Source organism: Oncorhynchus mykiss, chromosome 9, assembly GCF_013265735.2.
Source record: "Oncorhynchus mykiss isolate Arlee chromosome 9, USDA_OmykA_1.1, whole genome shotgun sequence".
Classification (NCBI taxonomy): Eukaryota; Metazoa; Chordata; class Actinopteri; order Salmoniformes; family Salmonidae; genus Oncorhynchus; species Oncorhynchus mykiss.
Window position 1 is genome coordinate 14,182,496 of NC_048573.1, and position 24,961 is coordinate 14,207,456.

Here is a 24,961-nt window from a genome sequence, read left to right on the forward strand (position 1 = left end):
TTATTTTAAGAATGTGAAATGTCAGAATAATAGTAGAGAGAATTAGTTATTTAATCTTTTGTTTCTTTCATCACATTCCCAGTGGGTCAGAAGTTTACATACACTCAATTAGTACTTGGTAGCATTGCCTTTAAATTGTATAATTTGGGTCAAACATTTTGGGTAGCCTTCCACAAGCTTCCCACAATAAGTTGGGTGAATTCTGGCCCATTCCTCCTGACAATGCTGGTGTAACTGAGTCAGGTTTGTAGGCCTCCTTGCTCGCATACGCTTTTTCAGTTCTGCCCACAAATTCTATAGGATTGAGGTCAGGGCTTTGTGATGGCCACTCCAATAATTTGACTTTGTTGTCCTTAAGCCATTTTTCAACAACTTTGGAAGTATGCTTGGGGTCATGTCTATTTGGAAGACCCATATAGCATTGAACAGACCTGAGCACGGGAGCTTCATGTTTTAGTCTCTATCTATAAGCTGGGAACAACAAAATGGAGTCGTGGACAGCTTTTCCGAAAGGAGGGCGGGGGAGGGCCTTATATGCGTTGCGGAAGTTAGAATAACAATGATCCAGGGTTTTACCAGCCCTGGTAGCATAATCGACAGAATTTAGGGAGTCTTGTTTTCAGATTAGCCTGGTTAAAATCCCCAGCTACAATGAATGCATCCTCAGGACATGTGGTTTCCAGTTTACATAGTCAAATAAAGTTTGTTCAGGGCCATTGATGTGTCTTCTTTGGGGGGGGGGGGATATATGCTGCTGTGATTATAATCGAAGAGAATTCTCTTGGTAGATAATGCGGTCGACATTTGATTGTGAGGAATTCAGTCAGGTGAACAGAAGGACTTGAGTTCCTGTATGTTGTTATGATCACACCACGTCTCGTTAATCATAAGGCATACCCCCCCGCCCCTCTTCTTACCAGAAAGATGCTGGTTTCTGTCGGCGCGATGCGTGAAGAAACCAGCTGGCTGTACCGACTCCGATAGCGTGTCTCGAGTGAGCCAACAAAATGCTGCATAGTTTCCTAGGAACGCGAAACGAGGCGGCCATCTCTGTCGTTGCCGGAAGTTATGGAGATCTGATCCTACATCTTTACTGCCCATAATAAACAGAGCTCTCTCCCAAAAGAATTCCTCAGCTGTGCTGATCTTATAAGAATAGCACAAACATCTAAGCAGAAGTGAAGGGTTAAAACACACACAGTAATTGAGATTACTACATGGATATACTGTATATTGGATCATAATAATTAAGATATTGCTTCAAATCTCAGTCTTCAGTATTCAGGGGGTTGTTGTTTTTCCAACACGTCCGCTATGTGTTTGCAGGTTGTCATTTATTGTCATGAATCTTGCCCTGGAGGCAGCTCTGCAGAGTGGTCTCCAGCTGACACAGATACAGCAACCTGCTCTTTGTCTTCCATACTGTGTGTCTGTATGAGCTTTTCTGTGTCTGCAAGCGTGTGAGAGTAAAGATCTGTTCGGTTCTGAACAAGTATGCCTTTGAGAAGAGGCAAAACAAAGAGAGAGAGAGAGAGAAAGAAGGACAAAATGTCTAAAGGAATAGAACAAGCGACTCTAGCCACCATGGAGATATTGAGAGGTGCCAAAGCTCGCTCTCTCTCCCGCACTCTCTCGGAAACATAGTTTGCCTATGCTTCTAAAGGAAAGGGCTGCTATCTCTCTCCCTCCACTCTCTCTCTCAATATCAATATTTTCTGTGTGTCACTCAAGTCTTCACACGGTTTTCTTTTCATTTCTGTGAGACCGTTATGGTGAACCTGTTCATGAATATCGCTCATTTACAATGATTCAAACCAGGGCTAACCACAGTGCTACAAACACTTCCTTGACAAACACACACAGGCAGACGCCCCACCCCCTTCCCTCCAAACACACACACACCCCTTTCCATCCAAACACACACACACACAGACCCCCCACCCCCTTCCCTCCAAACACACACACACCACACACACCCCTTTCCCTCCAAACACACACACACACACAGGCAGAGCCCCCCCCCCCCCCCCCCCCCCACCCCCTTCCCTCCAAACACACAGGCAGATCTCCCCCTTCTCTCCAAACACACACACACGCAGACCCCCCCTTCCCCCCAAACACACGTGCACATACATACACACACACAAACATATTTGACCTTCACGTTAGGGGATATTGCTATACAGATGTAGGATCTTAATTTGAGACTTCAGAAGCCTTTTTAAAACTCAAATAGACATGTTTGCATTTCCTGCCATGCAGGAAAATTCTCATCAACAAAAGAGTGATCAAATTAAGGTCTTGCATCTGTAGCCGATCCAGATAGCCAGATATGAATAGTAGCTATAGGAGGCTACCACCTGGCAGCGTTCAGTGAGTAAGTCAGCAAAGCCAAAATAAATCAAACGCCTAACTTCAGTGTGAATGTCAAATTGAATCTAAATTAGTCTCTACAAATCAAATGCACATCGTGCTTGTATAATGTTATGTGGTTGACAATGGTGAGAGAGTGAATGATACCAACCCAATATACAGTAAACCATACCTATTAGAGGTCGACTGATTATGATTTTTCCACGGCGATACCGATTATTGGAGGACCAAAAAAAGTTGATACCGATAAATCGGTTGATATTTTTTGGCTGAGATATATATATATATATATATATAGTTATATATATAGATTGAATGAACACTTATTTCTATTTAATATAATATATCAATAAAATCAATTTAGTCTCAAATAAATATGGAAACATGTTCAATTTAAATAATGCAAAAACAAAGTGTCGGAGAAGAAAGTAAAAGTGCAATATGTGCCATGTAAAAAAGCTAACGTTTAACTTCATTCTTATCATTGGGAGTATAGCGTCCCACCTCGACAACATACGGTGAAATTGCAGAGTGCGAAATTCAAAATACAAAAGTAGTATTATTAAACATTCATAAAAATATAAGTGTTATACACCATTCTTTAGCTTAGTTAGAATCTTGGTAATCGAACCTCTTAGTCTGATTTACACTAGGCTTTACGGCGAAATCATAGCATTTGATCGTCTGAGGACAGAGCCTCACCCACTTCCTGCATTAACATGAATTCATAAACTGCACAGGTGTCGCAAAACTCAGTGATAAAGTAAATCACTTACCTTTGAAGATCTTCATCTTTTTGCAATCCATCGGGTCCCAGTTACACAATGAATGGTTGTTTTGTTCGAGAAAGTCATTCTTTATATCCCAAAAATGTCAGTTTATTTGGTGTGTGATTTATAAATCCACCTGTCCCAACTCGCCCAACATACCTACAAAGGAATCTAAAAAGTTACCTGTAAACTTTGTCCAAACAATTCAAACAACGTTTCTAATCCAACCTCAGGTACCCTAGTATGTAAATAATCGATCAAATTTAAGACGGAATATACGGTGTTCAATCCAGGAGAAAAAGAACGAGGAGCGCGCACTCATTCATGCGCGCCAATAGACAAGAGTCCTTCTGAGGGAAACTTAGAAAGAATACGAATACTTCTTCATTTTTCAAAAAACAAGCATGAAACAATTTCTAAAGACTGTTGACATCTATTGGAAGCCATAGGAACTGCAATTTGGGTCATAATTATTAGACTTTCCCTGAGTAACAGGCAGTTTACTTTGGGCACCTCAGTCACCCAAACTTCCGAATACTGCCCCCTAGCCTTAAAAGGTTAAATCACCCGTTTGGCGAAGTAGGGTGTGATTCAATGATAAATTAACAGGTACCGCATCGATTATATACAACGCAGGACAAGCTGGATAAACTAGTAATATCATCAAGCATGTGTAGTTAACTAGTGATTATGTTAAGATTGAATGTTTTTTATAAGATAAGTTTAATGCTAGCTAGCACCTTACCTTGGCTCCTTGCTGCACTCACATAACAGGTAGTCAGCCTGCCACGCAGTCTCCTCGTGGAGTGCAATGTAATAGGCCATGATCGGTGTCCAAAAATGCAGATTACCGATTGTTATGAAAGCTTGAAATTAATACTTAATACCTACAGTGTAAACAACACCGTGAGGTCCAATCGCTTATAAATATATATATATATAGCTGATTGCAACAGAAACCATTTACCTTTAAACCACAATTTCCATCAGATCTCTACAAATTTGACTGTAGCTTACATCAGACAGTGGCATCACAACAACGTTTTCAGAAATGAGCAACGGCAATGTGATCTGTAATCTACTGATAGGGCTTGATAGCTACTGACTAGACAGCAAAAAAAAATGTAGAGAGCTGTGATTATGGACTGGTAGTACATTGAGAAAACTGATGGGAGGCTTTTGCTCAGTGGGCCAACACAGGCCCGGGATTCGAATCCCGGACGGTCACAGGAGCGTAGGGTATCCACCATGCACGTAGAGAAATAAATAGAGAGTTTATCTGGACATCAAATCCTCAAAAAGTTCTACAGCTGCACCATCAAGAGCATCCTGACTGGTTGCATCACTGCCAGGTATGGCAACTGCTCGGCCTCCGATCGCAAGGCACTACAGAGGGTAGTGCGAACAGCCCAGTACATCACTTGGGCCAAGCTCCCTGCCATCCAGGACCTCTACAGCAGGCGGTGTCAGAGGAATGCCCTAAAACATTTCAAAGACTCCAGCCACCCTAGTCATAGACTGTTCAATCTGCTACAGCAAGGAAAGCAGTACCGGAAAGCCAAGTCTAGGTCCAAGATGCTTCTAAACAGCTTCTACCCCCAAGCCATAAGACTCCTGAACATCTAATCAAATGACTACCCAGACTATTTGCACCCCCCCTCTTTTATGCTGCTGCTACTCTGTTTTATTATCTATGCATAGTCACTTTAATAACTCTATCTACATGTACATATTACCTCGACTAACCGGTGCCCCCGCACATTGACTCTGTACCGGTACCCCCTATACATAGCCTTGCTATTGTAATTTTACTACTGCTATTTAATTATTTTTACTTTTATTTTATTTTTTTGTGTTAGTATTTTTCTTCAAACTGCATTGTTGGTTAAGGGCTTGTAAGTAAGCATTTCACTGTAAGGTCTACTACACCTGTTGTATTCAGCGCATGTGACAAATAAAATGTAATTTAATTTTAAATCAGAGTAATTTGTTAGCCGATGCATCCTTTTTTCTGAGAGGATATGTGGAACATATTACTGTTCTCTAAATAGAAAGGAGTCTCCCTTTCTCATTTTGCCTTACTGTCTATAGACTAGCAGAGGCACCGACAACACCTGTTTTACTTTCACACAGAGTACTCTCTGAACGCTTTAGTTCAGGGAGTTGGAGTACTGAGTTGCTGTTGTTGTCTTGTTCTGGATGGCAACCATCTACATTCATGCTGTTAATTCAACCAGTCGTGTGTGTGTGTGTGTGTGTGTGTGTGTGTCTAGTTATGGACACCAATTACCAGTAAAGCCTCTAAATTAACAATACAGAGATTAATGTGCTGGAGATGGGTTGGTTATGTAAAATGACACGTAAATAAAAAGGAGATATGATTGTCTGAATAACAGATTGTGTGGCTGGAGTACCAAAACTCATATAACACATCCCAAATGACACCCTATTCACAATTTAGTGCACTACCTTTGACCAGAGCCCTGTGGGACTGTGTAGGGAACTCTTAGTGTGCTCTTTGGGATGCATCCATACAGGAACTTATGGGTGTTGTTACAGCAGCCTAATGTGGTGCTATATTGTAAAAAAAAAAACTTAGTTAAACTGTGATGGTGTTTTCAAAATGCCATGACATGTTGAGACTGGGTTACAAAACATGAGTCAATAGGAGTTGTGAAAGAGATCATTAGATACATTGGGGGGGGGGATCTAAAATGGATCCACACACACCACACACACACACACACCAGCCTCAGTCCCACACAAACACCACGTGTCTCTCACACACACACACACACACACACACACTCTCCCCCTAACACACACACACTCTCCCCCTCACACACACCTGAGGGCAGCACCAAAACAACACAAGGTCCAACCCTACAACCCGTAGCCAAATGGACCCAGCACGGGAAACATGAATGAAGGAGGGAAGCATGGTGGGTTGTGATGGTTATAAATAGGATTGTGTTGAGTGGCTGTAAGAGCAGCGTGTGTGTGTGTGTGTGTGTGTGTGTGTGTGTGTGTGTGTGTGTGTGTGTGTGTGTGTGTGTGTGTGTGTGTGTGTGTGTGTGTGTGTGTGTGTGTGTGGGAACAGACAGGGTATTATACTGGTTGGCCTATCTGTGTCTGGCCCTGGGCCACAGGGAACACAGTGTAAATACTGAGATATTCACTACTGCACATGGATACAGACATAAAACTCACTGACTGTCAACACACCTAGCAGGGAACACAGTTAAGAGACAGTTAATGTACACTGACACAGTCAACACCCCGATCTAGACACATAGCCTACCCCGATCTAGACACATAGCCTACCCCGATCTAGACACATAGCCTACCCCGATCTAGACACATAGCCTACCCCGATCTAGACACATAGCCTACCCCGATCTAGACACATAGCCTACCCCGATCTAGACACATAGCCTACCCCGATCTAGACACATAGCCTACCCCGATCTAGACACATAGCCTACCCCGATCTAGACACATAGCCTTACCCCGATCTAGACACATAGCCTACCCCGATCTAGACACATAGCCTACCCCGATCTAGACACATAGCCTACCCCGATCTAGACACATAGCCTACCCCGATCTAGACACATAGCCTACCCCGATCTAGACACATAGCCTACCCTGATCTAGACACATAGCCTACCCCGATCTAGACACATAGCCTACCCCAATCTAGACACATAGCCTACCCCGATATAGACCAAAATAAGTCGCTCCAAATGGACCTTAGGTAGCCTGCCTGCCTACCCCACCCACTACACACTGCTGGGAATGCCAATGTCTCAATATCTCTATGCCAAATATGTTTGCAAGCAAGTGTGTGTGTGGTGTGTGTGTGAACAACATTGAATATGTCTTTAAATGCTGTATGACTCATTGCGTGTGCGTGTATGTGTGTGTGTGTGTGTGTGGTGTGTGTGTGAACAACATTGAATATGTCTTTAAATGCTGTATGACTCATTGCGTGTGCATATGCGTGCATGTGTGTGTGTGTATGCTTGTGGAAGCCTGTGCTGTGGCTGCTGTGAGCAGAGCAAGGAGGCAGCCTATAGGCCTAGATGTGCACGCACAACTGAAGCCTGCCCTATTGCCTGTGTCATTCTTTGAATCAAAACACTTAGATTTTCGTCATGCCAATGCAATGGTTTGTGGCTGCAGCACATATATATTCATTTGCTGTAATCTAACTATGTCAAATCTCTGAAAGGTCCGAAAATCAACATGAACGCACATGAGTCTTCATGCGGGGCGAGCAGAGCGCAACACACCTCCATTTGACATTGACACACATTTCCCCCGTGGTTCGCGCACACACCGCGCGCATAGAACCTCGCGCGGGTCTATCCCCATCCCCCAGCCCGAGACACACAAATACACAGACAAAAACAGAAGGTATAACCATATTATATGGGGGGAGGGGTGGGGGTTATTTCTGTCTGGGGAGTGAAAACACTGAACAAAGACCGTCAATGGCAACGCCACAAGTGCGCGCGCGCACACACGCACACACACCTATCCCTTCTAGCAGTCGTGAAAATATGACATATTTATCCCTATATCCCTTTGTTTGTGAAAATAAACAGAGCGCCATGCTAAACCAGGCACTGTTTACAAGTAGCCTATACCAGTGCATGTTTTGACTCAGCGGGGTAAAGACTGGGGTCACAGCTCAAATGATCATAACAAACTGTAACATTATTCTCAGCATGCACACTGTTGCAGAATAGGAAAAAAATGCATTTATATACCCGAATTTGGTGAATAAATGGCATGTTCTCGCTCCGTCCATCAAAACCTTTTGTCCTAAATGGTTGTTTTTTTATTTGCATTGCTGGCCTATACCAGTGGATGTTTTGACACAGCGGGGCAAAGACTGGGGTCACAGCTCAAATGATCATAACAAACTAACACTATTCTCATCATGCACACTGTTGCAGAATAGGAAAAAAAATGCATTTATATACCCGAATTTGGTGAATAAATGGCATGTTCTCACTCTGCCCATCAAAATCTTTTGTTCTAAACGTGTTGTTTTTTACTTGCATTGCTACACGACTGTTGAGGTTATTTGAAAATTATGACAAAAGACTTGCCTAAAATGACACGAGAAAACGAAACACTAACACTATGTTATTAACAATTATTTAGTGAAATAACAATGGTGTACTTACCCTAAGTCAACAAACTAATTCTGACAAAATAAGGACGTCTAAAGAAATATGCAAATGACACAACTCTTGTCTCTTTTTCAGTGATTTCTTGTTTTCACACTTGTCCCTCGGATGCGCCCAACAATCTTTCTTGATATTTCAATTTCTTCCACCTCCGTTATTTTTCGCTGACCGTTCTTCAGTTTCACAGGGCTTTATTTTTAAAAAAATGTTTTTTTACCGTTCTTTCAGGAAAAGAAATATGGACCCGTCAATCAAGAGACACGGATAACGTTACTTTACTACGATTTAGGGGAGGGACAACTATGCTTTTATGTAAAGTATCCGTTAGGAGGTCAATATTTCGCATATATTTAATAAAAGCGTTCAAATTGCAAAACTATCCTAAACTGACAACTACAATGGTTATCTAACGACTAAATGGCGATGTGATATTGGCAAAAGCTCTTCGTCTAACTCTCGGCTCCCCCCCCTCTCACGGGTGATGGTAGGCGCCCGTTGTTGAAATAGCTTGTGGAACAAAACGCCCACGCATTCCAAGGTTCTGGTTACAGTTTTGAGGTAGATACGATGATTCGAAAAACAGTGCTATTGGGGATGTGCAAATAGAACAAATATACACTCCTCAAAGTAAAACAGAGAGAAATGGCAAAGGATGTTTTTGTGAAGGATGTCAAAGGGGTAAGCTACCGGGTAGGAAAGCGAGGCAGGGAATGGTGTTTGGGTCCTTGAAAGCTTAGTACAGAAGTGTTGTGTCGGAATGGTTTGAGATAAACGGATTAACTGAAGGCTACTAAACTTTTCGATCATTGGAGAGTTAAAACATTACGCTATTTTTGGGGGGCTTTTTGTTTTGTTCGATTTTATGTGATTGGGGTGTGACAAGTTGGGTATACAATACCCAATAAATCTTTCTCTCTCCCAATCTCAATTCACATATGTTTACGTTGCCAAAGCAAGTGAAATGGATAATAAACAAAGGTGAAATAAACGACAAGTAAACATTACACTAAACAACTTTTAAAAGAATAGAGACATTTGAAATGGCTGTGTACAGTGTTGTAACAATGTTCAATTACAAAACGGAAAAAATAAACAGATACATTTGGGTTGTATATACAATGGTGTTTGCCTCACTGGTTGCCATTTTCTTGTAGCTTGACATGTCGCACAATTCTTCTGCTGCTCTGTCTTGCTCTACATACTTAAGTCTGAGAATTTCACAATTTGTAAAGGTGCTACACAGGATTTAATTTTACATTTTTACATTGCAATTTCAGAAAATGTCCATAATATACACTATATATACAAAGTATGTGGAAACCCCAATAAATTAGTTGATTCAGATATTTCAGGCACACCTGTTGCTGACCGGTGTATAAAATCGGGTACACCGCCAATGCAATCTCCATAGACAAACATTGTCAGTAGAATGGCCTAACTGAAGAGGTCAGTGACTTTCAATGTGCCAACGTCATAGGATGCCACCTTTCCAACAAGTCAGTTTGTCAAATTTCTGCCCTGCTACAGCTGCCCTGGTCAACTGTAAGTGCTGTTATTGTGAAGTGGAAACGTCTAGGAGCAACATCGGCTCAGCCACGAGGTGGTAAGCTCACAAAACTGGACCGCAGAATGATGAAGCACGTGGAGCATAAAAATCTTCTATCCTTGGTTGCAACACTCACTACCGACTTCCAAACTGCTTCTGGGAGCAATGTCAGCATAAGAACTGTTCATCGGGAGCTTTGTGAAATGGGTTTCCATGGCCAAGCAGCTGCACACAAGCCTAAGATTACCATGTGCAATGCCAAGTGTCAGCTGGAGTGGTGTAAAGCTCACCACCATTGGACTCTGGATCAGTGGAAAAGCGTTCTCTGGACTGATGAATCACGCTTCCTGGCAATCCAACGGACGAATCTGGGTTTGGCAGATGCCAGGAGAACTCGACTTGCCCCAAAGCATAGTACCAACTGTAAAGTTTGGTGGATGAGGAATAATGATCTGGGGATGTTTGTCATGGTTCTAGCCATGCCCCTTAGTTCCAGTGAAGGCAAATCTTAAAACCTCTTAGGGATAGCCCCCTTTTTTTAAATTTTCACCGAAAATGGCATACCCAAATCTAACTGCCTGTAGCTCCGACCCTGTTGCAAGGATATGCATGTTCTTGGTACCATTTGAAAGGAAACATTTTGAGGTTTGTGGAAATGTGAATTTAATGTAGGAGTATATAAGACAGTAGATCTGGTAGAAGAAAAAAACAACTTAAAAAAAAAAACACCATCTTTGAAATGCAACAAAAAAGTCCCAAATCTAGCTACCACTCTGGTTGTAATTCCGATGGTGTCCACAAGAGGGCAGAAGTGTATGTGCAAAGTTTCAGACTGATTACTTGAAGTATGAGCAAGCTACATGACATTTTGTGTGAAGTCACCCAGGTACATTTGGGCAAATCGTGAAGGAGACATTTACATGACATTTTTTCTACAAGAATATCGTCAAATCTGTATACTTGGACTTGGACTTCCAGTATTAGTAGCCATATTGTAAGTTCAACATTTGCAAAACACCCAGTTTTCATAACTTCATACGTCTCCTTATTCTTGTCATTTTTATCCAAAACAAAAAGGTTTACTGTCGCACAAGGTTAGCAAATGTTTACTCCCGTAAAGCCCAGCTCATTGGCCATCTAGCTAGCTTTGTTTGACCCCGATTGGTGCTTATTTGACAAAGTTAATCAAGTGAAGACAGCCCGCGTCATCGGCACTCCATGAAGGCGTCGCTCTCTGACCAAATTTGGTGTCCTATAGGATATACACTACAATCCTAATGATATAGTGAAGTCTTGTTACGTTTTAGGATCTCTGAGGAATAAATACAAACGTGATTTGACTGGTTGAAACAACGTTTAGGGTTAGATTTTCACAGATTCCTTTCTTTGCAAATTGAACGAGTGGAAATACAAACTCGATCTTGCATGCTATATGGACCTTTTTATGATATGAAAAATGATTTTATCTAACAAAACGACACTTCATGTTTTTTCTGGGACTCTTTGGATAATAAATCAGAGCAAGATTTCAGAATGTAAGTACACATTTCACCTTCAGAGGTAAATTTATCAAACCTATCGCTAAGAAAAAAGTGTTTTGTTGTTAGGAGTTCTCCTCAAACAATAGCATGGCATTTTTTCACAGTAATAGCTACTGTAAATTGGACAGTAAGTTAACTAACAATAAGTTAAGCTTTCAGCCAACATACATTGTTGTTTCTGTCAAATTTGCGATCACGACACGGCGCTGCATGATTTACCTAATCCCTAAGAAGGTTTATAGCATACAATGACATTCTAGACGATTCTGTGCTTCCAACTTTGAGACAAGAGTTTGGGGAAGGCCCTCTTTTAGCATGACAATGCCCCTGTGCACAATGCAAGGTCCATATGTGCGGGGGCACCAGTACCGGTACAATGTGCGGGAGCACCAGTTAGTTGAGGTAGTATGTACATGTAGGTAAAGTGACTATGCAATGATGACAACACAGAGTGGCAGTGGTGGGGAGGGGGGATGCGAATAGTCTGGGTAGCCATTTGACTAGATGTTCAGTCTTATGGCTTGGGGGTAGAAGCTGTTTAGAAGCCTCTTGGACCTAGACTTGGCGCTCCGGTACCGCTTGCCTTGTGGTAGCAGAGAGAACAGTCTATGACTAGGGTGGCTGGAGTATTTGACCATTTTTAGGGCCTTCCTCTGACACTGCCTGGTATAGAGTTCCTGGATGACAGGAAGCTTGGCCCCAGTGATGTACTGTGCCTTGCGGTCGGAGGCCGAGCAGTTTCCAAACCAGGCAGTGATGCAACCAGTGCAGCTGTAGAATCTTTTGAGGATCTGAGTACCCATGCCAAATCTTTTCAGTCTCCTGAGGGGGAATAGGTTTTGTCGTGTCCGCTTCACGACTGTCATGGTGTGCTTGGACCATGTTAGTTTGTTGGTGATGTGGACACCAAGGAACTTGAAGCTCTCAACCTGCTCCATGTCGATGAGAATGGGGGCGTGCTCGGTCCTCTTTTTCCTGTAGTCCACAATCATCTTCTTTGTCTTGATCACGTTGAGGGAGAGGTTGTTGTCCTGGCACCACACTGCCAGGTCTCTGACCTCCTCCCTATAGGCTGTCTCGTTGTTGTCGGTGATCAGGCCTACCACTTGTGTGTCATCGGCAAATTTAATGATGGTGTTGGAGTCGTGTCTGGCCGTGCAGTCATGAGTGAACAGGGAGTACAGGAGGGGGCTGAGCACGCACCCCTGAGGGGCCCCTTGTTGAGGATCAGCGTGGCAGATGTGTTGTTACTTACCCTTACCACCTGGGGGTGGCCCGTCAGGAAGTCCAGGATCCAGTTGCAGAGGGAGGTGTTTAGTCCCAGGGTCCTTAGTTTAGTGATGAGCTTTGAGGGCACTATGGTGTTGAATGCTGAGCTGTTGTCAATGAATAGCATTCTCACATAGGTGTTCCTTTTGTCCAGGTGGGAAAGGGCAGTGTGGAGTGCAATAGAGACTGCATCATCTGTGGATCGGTTGGGGCGGTATGCAAATTAGTGTGGGTCTAGGGTTTCTGGGATGATGGTGTTGATATGAGCCATGACCAGCCTTTCAAAGCACTTCATGGCTACAGACGTGAGTGCTATGGGTCGGTAGTCATTTAGGCAGGTTACCTAAAACATGTAGGTACTACAGACTCGGACAGGGAGAGGTTGAAAATGTCAGTGAAGACACTTGCCAGTTGGTCACCGTCCTTGTAATCCGTCTGGTCCTGCGGCCTTGTGAATGTTGACCTGTCTAAAGGTCTTACTCACATCGGGCTGCGGAGAGCGTGATCACACAGTCTTCCGATACAGCTGGTACTCTCAGTGTTATTTGCCTCGAGGCGAGCATAGAAGTAGTTAAGCTCTTCGGGTAGGCTCATGTCACTGGGCAGCTCTCGGCTGTGCTTCCCTTTGTAGTCTGTAATGGTTTGCAGGCCCTGCTACATCCGACGAGCGTCGGAGCCTGTGTAGTATGACTTGATCTTTGTCCTGTATTGATGCTTTGCCTGTTTGATGGTTTGTCAGAGGGCATAGCGGGATTTCTTATAAGCTTCTTGAAAGCAGCAGTTCTAGCCTTTAGCTCAGTGTGGATGCTTCCTGGAATCCATGGCTTCTGGTTGGGGTATGTACGTACGGTCACTGTGGGGACGATGTCATCGATGTGGTGTGCTCCTCAATGCCATTGGAGGAATCCCGGTACATATTTCAGTCTGTGCTAGCAAAACAGTCCTGCGCTTAGCATCTGCTTCATCTGACCACTTTTCTATTGATCTAGTCACTGATGCTTCCACGTGTGGTCTGGCTCTGGCCCAACCCAATGGTTTCTGGACCAATCAGATGGCCCCGAATGGGTTCGGTGAAGGGTCAGGGAGGGAATCAGATCCAGACTCATTGCGGAGAAGAAACTAACGTCTGTGGGCGTGGCCGGAGCAAGGAGTGTGGGTAGCCAGGCAACTTTTCTTAAGGTAGAAAGTCACACATCTTGCTGCTATGATGGCACACTGTGATATTTCACCCAATAGATATGGGAGTTTATCAAAATTGAATTTGTTTTCAATTTCTTTGTGGGTCTGTGTAATCTGAGGGAAATATGTGTATCTTATATGGTCATACATTTGGCAGGAGGTTGGGAAGTACAGCTCAGTTTCTACCTCATTTTGTGGGCAGTGTGCACGTAGCCTGTCTTCTCTTGAGAGCCAGGTCTGCCTACGGCGGCCTCTCAATAGCAAGGCTACGCTCACTGAGTCTGCACATAGTCAAAGCTTTTTTTCATTTTGGGTCAGTCACGGTGGTCAGGTATTCTGCCACTGTGTACTCTGTTTAGGTTGAAATAGCATTCCAGTTTGTTCAGGTTTTTGGTTAATTCTTGCCAATTTGTCAAGTAATGATCTTTTTGCTTTCTCTTGATTTGGTTGGGTCTAATTGTGTTGCCCTCTCTCTCTCTCTCTCTCTCTCTCTCTCTCTCGGTCTCTCTCGGTCTCTCTCTCTCTCCCTCTCGGTCTCTCTCTCACACACACACAGATCCCCATTAAGTTACAGTGACACACCACAGACTAATTTCTGTTGCCATGACGCACCACAAACACCTCTCCCAGTCTCCCTCCAGTTACCTCTAACTCCAGTCAACAGCAGCATCTGATGAGACATAATTAAAATTTTAAAAAGCTATAAAAAAAACATCTAACACACAGTAATTTACAGTTGTAAACTCACAAGAACCATTCAACTGGTCTTATCAGCCTCAAGCAGCCACAATTCGGTTGAAAGGGCTTAGGGGTCGATTAAGATTGGGAAATAGACTGCCTTATCCATCCTTCATTTTAACAGTGACATCCATGAGACATATCAATGCATTAGAATTTGCAGGCAGTTAACGTGATCGACCTTGAAGCGTAGGACACACAGATAGTGGAAACCTAAATCCTTCGAACCGTTTAACATCCCATCAAAATGAATACAGTGATCTTGACCGTGTGTCAGAAGGTGGTTTTTAGAGTCCCATCCCACACAGGTCACTATGACATGGATAGGTCATATATCATTCACAGGAAACGGTTTGAAAGTCAACCATGGAAACTCCCAATGGAAAACATGCCAGTTCAGTTTAGAGCGCAGTTTGCCAAGTCAGTGTATAACTCTTCATGTCAACAAATGAGCCGTGTTAGTTACAGTCAAGAAAATAATACATTATCATCAACTCAACAGTCCAATTTGACAAGGTACCATAGCTTACTTAATCACACAATGAAATACAGGAACAGCCGTTGGCTTTAGAGCAGGGGAATAAAAGGTGTTTTATTTATTTTGTTGATAAGGATGTCGCAGACCAACTGTTGAGCCAGGAACAAAGCCACCTGAAGTGAAAATGGAACAATATAGGAATTGTTTTGGCACTGAGAAGCAAGCACTGTGTGCTTCAAATAAATTTTGATTGGTCACATACACATGGTTAGCAGATGTTATTGCCAGTGTAGCGAAATGCTTGTGCTTCTAGTTCCGACAGTACAGCAATATATAACGAGTAATGTGTGTGTGTGTGTGTGCATGCGTGCTCGGCTTTAAAAATCATGTGCAGGACTTTAAAAAACATCAAACCGTTGATCAATTATTCAACTGTTAGCTTTTTGAGCAGTCCATCCACATGTCCATGTTGTTCCTTTCCCCAACCACCAACCTCCCCACTTCATTATCTGAATGTGTGCTGATCAAATAACAGTCCTCACACAGTATTGATCCACCAGACATTGGTTCAAACAATATTAGAAATCGTACAAATCCTCCGCTGTGCTTGATAAAGCTTTGCCTGGCACAGTGGAACCAATGTAACATTCCCAAAAGGGAAAATCATCCACCCGCACGTCTGTCATTCCAGATTAATCCAACACTCAAAGCATTTTGAAATATTATGAATACTATTTGAACCCAGGTTTGCCTGCTGGACAGGGCTGTAGTCAATTATAGTGTAGTGATGATGAGATTGGAGCTGTTGTTAGACTTCTGTCTAACAAAGAAGAGTCCTGTTTCAGTCTGACTGATGATATATGTTTCCATCTAACCCAGCCTCATAACAACATGTCCTTCTTCTGCCAAGTGAATAGTCACAAATCTCATCCCAGCTGTTCACAATGTCCCTCCATCCCAGTCTTTCAGGCAGATATCCTTCCAGTCTCTCTCTCTCTCTCTCTCTCTCTCTCTCTCTCGCTCTCTCTCTCTCTCTCTCTCTCTCTCTCTCTCTCTCTCTCTCTCTCTCTCTCTCTCTCTCTCTCTCTCTCTCTCTCTCTCTCTCTCTCTCTCTCTCTCTCTCTCTCTCTCTCTCTCTCTCTCTCTCTCTCTCTCTCAATTACATTTTAATTTAAGGGGCTTTATTGGCATGGGAAACATATGTTTACATTGCCAAGCAAGTGCAATAGATAAAAAGCTAAAGTGAAATAAACAATAACAAATGTACAGTAAACATTACACTCACAAAAGTTATCTCACACCCTCTCTCTCTCTCTCTCTCTCTCTCTCTCTTTTGTCCTTCAGATGATCACAGCAAACTCAAAGTCAGTGAATTCCGATTCTTTGTTCCACATGATGATCACCAGGACTTTGGGCCTAAGCGTGACAATCACCTTCATCACCATTGTGTTTGAATATTGCCTCTTCTCTTTGCTCCACTTGATCTGAGCTTTGCTCCACTTGATCCCTGATCTTGTTGCAAGGTCCCAGTTTAATCTGTTTAACTGACTCCTAATTTTCCCGTCTTGGTCGTTTCTCTCTCTCTCCTGGTGTTTTTGCCCTGATGGTTTCTTAGATCTTCAGAATATTGCCTCCTCTACCTCAAATGATTGTTGATGAAGATGTTCTGGATGTGGTGTTTCAGACTGATTGCTTTCCCCCTCATTCTCTGATGCCCCTGATCAAGTGCAGGCTCCTGTTAATCTGTTTAGTTTAGCCCCGCTACCACCCCTTGTCCACCTCCCTCGGCTCCATCCTACCCCATCGCCATTTAACCTCCCCGTGCTTCACTCTGTTCCTGCTGTCCTTGTTACAGAGAAACGGGGTTAATGTACATATGTAGGATCTTAATTTGAGCCAGTTTGCTAAATAAGGAAAATAATCCTGCAGCAACAGGAAATGTGAATTATTATGTGGATTATAATGAATGGACATTTTTGTAGGGAGTTGATGTATTTTTCGTTAGGGCAAATCAAGTCTGGAATTGCAAAGTGGAAATGACAAACTTTAGAGGCATTTTTGTAAACTAAATACACTATACATTTGCTCTTCCTGTTGGGCAGGAAAATTCTCAGCAACATAAGAGTGATCAAATTAAAATCCTGCATCTGTAGTTCCACAGAAAGGGAAAAACAACAGGAAACAACTCAATGGTAATGATCCAGGCCCACTCACCACTCTACAGCTTTCTCCCTCTCTCAACCCAAATGGCTCATATGATGTTCTGTTTGGGACCACAGTACTGACAGAGACTTTAACTGCAGTATGGTTGGTGTATTAACTGAAGGTCTTTGGGGTTTGTCTATGGGGTTTCTCAGGAATTTAAAGTTATTTGTATTGAAATTAATTGAATGAAGTTGTTTTATTTAAGATGTGAGCCTTAAAGATGTGTTACGAGAAAAAACAGTTAGCATTACTTTGCAGAAATCGCTGATTACCTTCCTGACTTTCTCCTCATCTAAGACGTTTTTTTATGGACATCCACCTTCTACATTTGTTAAAATAAATAGATCAAATATAATTTGACAGGAACATTTACAAACTCAGCAACTCCAACAACGTATAAAAGAAAGGAGAGACACCGCAACAACAACAACAACAAAAAGAATGGCAGTTTTCGCAGTTGCATTGCTGAGCTTTCTTACCAAGTGACACAGCGGTCTAAGGCACTGCATCTCAATGCAAGAGGCGTCATTACAGTCCCTGGTTCAAATCACATTCGGGTGTGATTGGGAGTCCCCATAGGGCGGCAAAAATTGGACAAGCGTCGTCCGGGTTTGGCCGGGGTAGACTGTCATTGCAAATAATAATTTGTTCTTAATTAACTGACTTGCCTAGTTAAATAAAGGTTAAATAAAAAATAAGGTTGAAAAGTTATTGGACCTTTTGCTGTTAATTTTATTACAGCTCAAGCATCGACGTTGAAAGCTGTAGAGAACCAGATGAAAGCTGTAGAGAACCAGATGAAAGCTGTAGAGAACCAGATGAAAGCTGTAGAGAACGAGAAAGACCAGCTGCAGAAAGACAATGGAATCACAAGATGACAACAATGTGAAGCACGGTTTCCATGATCATAATTTCAAAATTAAAATGTGCTGAAAATGTTAAATAGTCTTATTTGTGCAGTTGTCTCCACCTTGTGAACAGTAGGTACCAGTAAGCTACAAACACGTTTCGTTTCCTGTTCTTGTCTCTTATACCTACAAAGGGAGCTTTTTCAGTTGGACTTCAAGGTGAAACTATTGGGCCACATGACACCACAATCATATTCGTCTAGAAGAAAGTCAATATAGACATTGGCAACGGATACAACACAAACACAGGTACTTTTATTTTATTTAAAAAAAAACATTTTCTCTCATTGTTATTTAAAAAAAAAATGCTTTCCCTTATCCACATTTGTGTCTTTCCTCACTCTCCCTCGCTCTCCTCTCTCCCTTGCTCTTTCTCTCCCTCGCTTTCCTCCCACTCTCCCTCTCTCTCTCTCTCTCTCTCTCTCTCTCTCTCTCTCTCTCTCTCTCTCTCTCTCTCTGTCACAGGGATCTTTACAGCTCCAGTTGAAGGAGTTCCGGTACCCCCTGTATATAGCCTCCACATTGACTGTTCCGGTACCCCCTGTATATAGCCTCCACATTGACTGTTCCGGTACCCCCTGTATATAGCCTCCACATTGACTGTTCCGGTACCCCCTGTATATAGCCTCCACATTGACTGTTCCGGTACCCCCTGTATATAGCCTCCACATTGACTGTTCCGGTACCCCCTGTATATAGCCTCCACATTGACTGTTCCGGTACCCCCTGTATATAGCCTCCACATTGACTGTTCTGGTACCCCCTGTATATAGCCTCCACATTGACTGTTCCGGTACCCCCTGTATATAGCCTCCACATTGACTGTTCCGGTACCCCCTGTATATAGCCTCCACATTGACTGTTCCGGTACCCCCTGTATATAGCCTCCACATTGACTGTTCCGGTACCCCCTGTATATAGCCTCCACATTGACTGTTCCGGTACCCCCTGTATATAGCCTCCACATTGACTGTTCCGGTACCCCCTGTATATAGCCTCCACATTGACTGTTCCGGTACCCCCTGTATATAGCCTCCACATTGACTGTTCCGGTACCCCCTGTATATAGCCTCCACATTGACTGTTCCGGTACCCCCTGTATATAGCCTCCACATTGACTGTTCCGGTACCCCCTGTATATAGCCTCCACATTGACTGTTCCGGTACCCCCTGTATATCGCCTCGCTACTGCTATTTTACTGCTGCTCTTCTATTTTTTACTTAACACTTATTTTTCTTCAAACTGCATTGTTGGTTAAGGGCTTGTCAGTAAACATTTCACTGTAAGGTCTACACCTGCGCATGTGACAAATAACATTTGATATGATTTAATTTGATTTGTGTTGTTGAGACAGCTGCATAACATTGGGAGGGGAGGAGGGAGTGGAGAGGAGAAGGGAAGGAGGGAGAGAGGGGGGAGTGTCTGGTGTGTTTGTTTTCTTGAGGAAGTGGCAGCTAGGGGGTGTGTCCCAGCTCCGCTGTGATTGGGAGTGACATCACAACATCCTGCCTGACCTACTTAAAGCAGAGGCAGTCACTATGACATCAGGGCTGTCTTTCACTGCCCCTCTCTCCATCTTTCCCACTCTCTCTCTCTCTGTCCATCAATATCTCTCTTCGTCTCCCTTGCTCTGTTAATCTTTCTTTTTTCACATATCTGTCCCTATCGCTGCTTTGCACTCTCTCTTGCTCCCACCCCCCTCTCTCTCTGTGCCCCTCCCTCTCTCTTTGCGCCCCTCTCCCTCTCTCTCTCTGTGCCCCTTCTCTCTTTTTCACTCTCTCTCTGATCCTTTCTCTATTGCTCCCAGTAGCGGTGCGTGGGTAAAATCACTGGGTATGCCAGAAAAGAAAGCCATATTACAACCTATGTGTTGTGATAATTGCATTGTTTGCTCAAAAACCTGTTAGTTCACATGCCTTGACACCGTTATATACAGTATAGGCCTAAAGGAGACAATAAGAAGACACAGTTTAATAACAAAACCAGAGAGCAACCTCTGTCTGGTGAAGTCCACAAAGAATATTGCATGTAACAAACAGTTACATGACCAAGCAAGTTTCCTAGATTTCCGGACCACTAAACAACTATCGATTTCAAACCACGGAGATTTACCGAAAAGTCGCAAAGAAAACAGGAGGTGCCACCACTATTCCAGCACCATTTCAACTTCAACATCATCAAATCCCCTATGCTTACTCCAGTAACAACTAAAATATACACAAAAAAACAGTTTAGCCCAATCAGTGTAAGCTAAATATGATGTGGCTGTCCATAGTTCTGACTGTGAGCGTGTGTGCATGTAGACAAAACATCTGACTCCCACTACTTGTAGAGAAACGCCAGTGCCATCCTCCTCTTTCATGTTGACAAAATGGTCTATCACTCTGTCATACAGTACACTCTTTTATTTTTTTTTGTCCTCTGCTACCTGGCTAAAATGCTTGCTCGCTAGCCTAACTTCCCTTCATGGGCAACGTTAGCTAGTTAACATTAGCCTTCTACATCTAGCTACATATTGAACTTCCATCCTCTCAGGCCAGGGGCACAACAATGTATGAATTAATGGTTGGATCAGAATCGCCGTTATAATCATTGGCCGCTACAGAGAATGAAGTAAAACCACAAGTCCAAATCCCTATCTCCACCCCTTGGCTAATTTAGGAAAGGGACGATTTTAGCTGGCCAGCTAGCCACCAGAGGACAACACAATTCAAGTTGTTTCTGCCAATGACGTACGATGCGATTTGATAGGAGTGACACCAAATCCAAACTGGCCTCACTTAACACTGATTTTGGTGCGCCAGGACCATTCACAGTTGAGCTCACTCAAAGCTGATTTGGCTATTATTTTATTTTATTTTTTATCATGGGAGGCCAAATGCTTGCTGGCTTCACTTGCATTCAATGCTACGGGTGGCAACAATGTCATACTCTTTTGGACCAGACAGCATCAGATAGACGGCCTACACATACAGAGACAGAGGGGGAGCTGTTTTGCCCGTTTGGATGCTTTCCCGGTGAGAAAAATTCAGCCTCTTGCGAAATTAATGAAAATTATCAAACACAGAGAGACGAATGATATATAAAAAATATTTTAAAAAAATAAAAATTATTGGTCAATTTTTTGGGGAAGCCTGACTTCCCTTGGCATGCATGAATACATGTCACTGCTTGCTCTCACCATCCCTCTGTCTCTGTCCCCCCCCTCTCACACTCTCTTTCTTTTTCTCTCTCACTCCTTTTCTCTCTCTCTCTCTCTCTCTCTGTGTTTCCACCCTTCGTTCATCTCTCCTCCCCCTCTCTGATGGCTCTGTATAGGTCTGTGTGTCTCTGTCCTGTATGTATGTATACTGTATGTATGTATGTATGTATGTATGTATGTATGTATGTATGTATGTATGTATGTATGTATGTACACTGTATGTATGTATGTATGTATGTATGTACACTGTATGTATGTGTGTATGTATGTTGCAACATAACATCATGCCTGACCTACTTAAAGCAGAGGCAGTCACCATGTTCCTTTCACTGCCTCTCTCTTTCCCTCTTTCACAATCTCTCTCTCCCTCTTTCACAATCTCTCTCTCTGTCCCTCCCTCTGTCTTTTCCTCTCCCTAGCTATATTCTCTTTTTTTTTGTTAATCTCTTTTTTCACCCTCTGTCTCTGTTCCTGTCGAGTGCTTTGCTCTCTCTACTGCCCCCACCCTCTCTCTCTCTCTCTACTGCCCCCACCCTCTCTCTCTCTCTCTACTGCCCCCACCCTCTCTCTCTCTCTCTACTGCCCCCACCCTCTCCCTCTCTCTCTACTGACCCCACCCCCCTCTCTCTCTCTACTGCCCTCACCCTCTCTCTACTGCCCCAACGTCTCCCGCTCTCTACTGCCCCCCACCCTCTCTCTCTCTACTGCCTCTACCCTATCTCTCTGTACTGCCCCTACCCTCTCTCTCTCTACTGCCCCCACCATCTCCTTCTCTCTACTGCCCCACCCTCTCTCTCTCTCTGTCCCCCGCTCTTTCTCTACTGCCCCACCCTCTCTCTCTCTCTGTCCCCCACTCTCTCTCTACTGCCCCACCCTCTCTCTCTCCACTGGCCCCCACCCTCTCTCTCTCTACTGCCCCCACCCTCTCTCTCTCTACTGCCCCCCACCCTCTCTCTCTACTGCCCCCCACACTCTCTCTCTACTGCCCCCACCCTCTCTCTCTCTACTGCCCCCACCCTCTCTCTCTCTCTACTGCCCCCACCCTCTCTCTCTCTCTACTGCCCCCCACCCTCTCTCTCTCTCTCTCTCTCTACTGCCCCCACCCTCTCTCTCTCTCTCTCTCTACTGCCCCACCCTCTCTCTCTCCAGTGGCCCCCACCCTCTCTCTCTCTACTGCCCCCTCTCTCTCTCTACTGCCCCCTCTCTCTCTCTACTGCCCCAACCCTCCGTCTCTCGCTCTGTCCCACTCCCTCGCTCTCTCTCCCCCCTCTCTCTCTCTACAGCCCCCTACCCCCACCCTCCCTCTCTCTGTCCCCTCTCTCTCTGTCCCCCTCGCTCTCTATTTTTCACTCTCGCTTTGTTCCTTTCTCTCTTGCTCCCATCCTCAGAACAGGAGCATCCGGTAAGATCCGTGGGGGTGTGGTGTGTCTCTTTGTCAACAAAGACTGGTGCGCAATCTCTAATATAAAATAAGCCTTGTGGTTCTGCTCCCCTCAGTTAGAAAACCTCATGATAAGCTGTAGACCATACTATTTACCAATATAGTTTCCATCTATATTTTTCTTAGCTGTCTATTTACCACCACAAACCGATGCTGGCACTAAGACCACACTCAACAAGCTGTATAGGGTCATAAGCAAACAAGAAAATGCTCATCCAGAGGCGGCGCTCCTAGTGGCTGGTGATTTTAACACAGGAAAATTGAAATCCGATTTACCCCAATTCTACCAGCATGTCACCTGTGCAACTAGTCACCTTTACTCCAAAAACAGAGACGCATACAGAGCTCTCCCTCGGCCTCCATTTTGCAAATCTGACCATAACTCTATCCTCCTGATTCCTGATTACAAGCAAAACCTCAAACAGGAAGTACCAGTGACGCGCTCAATACGAAGTGATCCAATGAAGTGGATGCTAAGCAACAGGACTGTTTTGGTAGCACAGACTAGAATATGTTCCAGGATTAATCCAATGGCTTCATTGATAAGTGCATTGATGACATCGTCCTCACAGTGACGGTGCGTTCATATCCCAACCAGAAGCCATGGATTACAGGCAACATCCATACTGACCTAAAGGCTAGAGCTGTTGCTTTCATGGAGCGGGACACAAATCCGGACACTTATAAGAATTCCTGCAAAGCCCTCTGATGAACCACCAAACAGGCAAAACCTGAAATAAAGGACAAAGATTGAATCCTATTACACTGGCTCTGACCATCATGGTTTACAAAGGGAAACCCAGCCGAGAGCTGCCCAGTGACGCAAGCCTACCAGACGAGCTAAATGCCTTTTATGCTCGCTTCAAGGCAAACAACACTGAACAATGCATGAGTGCACCAGCTGTTCCGTAGCCGATGTGAGTAAGACCTTTAAACAGGTTAACATTCACATGGCCGCAGGGCCAGACGGATTACAGGATGCGTATTCGGAGCATGCGCTGATCAGCTGGCAAGTGTCTTCATTGACATTTTCAACCTCTTCCTGACCCAGTCTATAACACCTACATGTTTCAAGCAGACCACCATAGTCAATGTGCCCAAGATCGCCAAGGTAACATGTCTAAGTGACTACCGCCTCGTAGCACTCAGGTCTGTAGCCATGAAATGCTTTGAAAGGCAGGTCATGGCTCACATCAACACTATCATCCCAGAAACCCTGGACCTTTTCCAAATTGCATACCTCCCAAACAGATCCACAGATGACACAATCTCTATTAAACTCCACATTGCCCTTTCACACCTGGAGAAGAGAAACAACTACGTGAGAATGCTGTTAATTTAGTACAGTTCAGCATTCAACACAATAGTGCCCCCCAAACTCATCATTAAGCTAAGGTCCCTGGGATGGAACACCATCCTCTGAAACTGGATCCTGAATTTCTTGATGGGCCGCCCCCAGGGGGTGAAGGTAGGCAACAACACATCCGCCATAATGACCCTCGACATTGGGGCACCTCGGGGGTGCATGCGTGCTTAGTCCCCTCCTGTACTCCCTGTTCACCCACGACTTCGTGGCCGCGCACAACTCCAACACCATCACTAAATTTGCTGATGACACGACGGTGGTGGGCCTGATCACCAACAACCATGAGACAGCCTATAGAGAGGTTAGAGACCTGGAAGGGTGGTGCTAGGACAACCTCTCCCTCAACATGAACAAGACAAAGGAGCTTATTGTTGACTACAGGAAATGAGGGCTGATCACGCCCCCATTCACATCGACGGATCTGTAGTGGAGATGGTTGAGAACTTCAGGTTCCTCAGTGTCCACATCGCTAAGGACCTATCTTGGTCCAAACACAGTTGTGAAGAGGGATACGACAAAGCCTATTACCCCTCAGGAGTCTGAAAAGATTTGGCATGGGCCCTCAGATTCTCAAAAAGTTCTACAGCTGCACCATCGAGAGCATCCTGGCTGGTTGCATCACCTCTTGGTATGGCAACTGCTCGGCATCCGACCGCAAGGCGCTTCAGAGGGTATTGTGTACGGCCCAGTACATCACTGGGGTTGAACTCTCTGCCATCAGGGCCTCTATACCAGGCAGTGTC

At 44.0% G+C, this 24,961-nt stretch overlaps 1 protein-coding gene across 1 annotated transcript in view; it reads right to left on the minus strand.

Annotated features, from left to right (window-relative positions):
• Positions 1 to 8,817, minus strand: part of ndrg2 (NDRG family member 2) — a 36,964-nt gene extending 28,147 nt beyond the window's left edge. The window contains exon 1 of the mRNA XM_036989203.1: positions 8,342 to 8,817. The gene's annotated coding sequence lies outside the window, so the exon portion shown is untranslated. The remainder of the gene's footprint in view (positions 1 to 8,341) is intronic.
• Between the last annotated feature and the right edge of the window lie 16,144 nt (positions 8,818 to 24,961).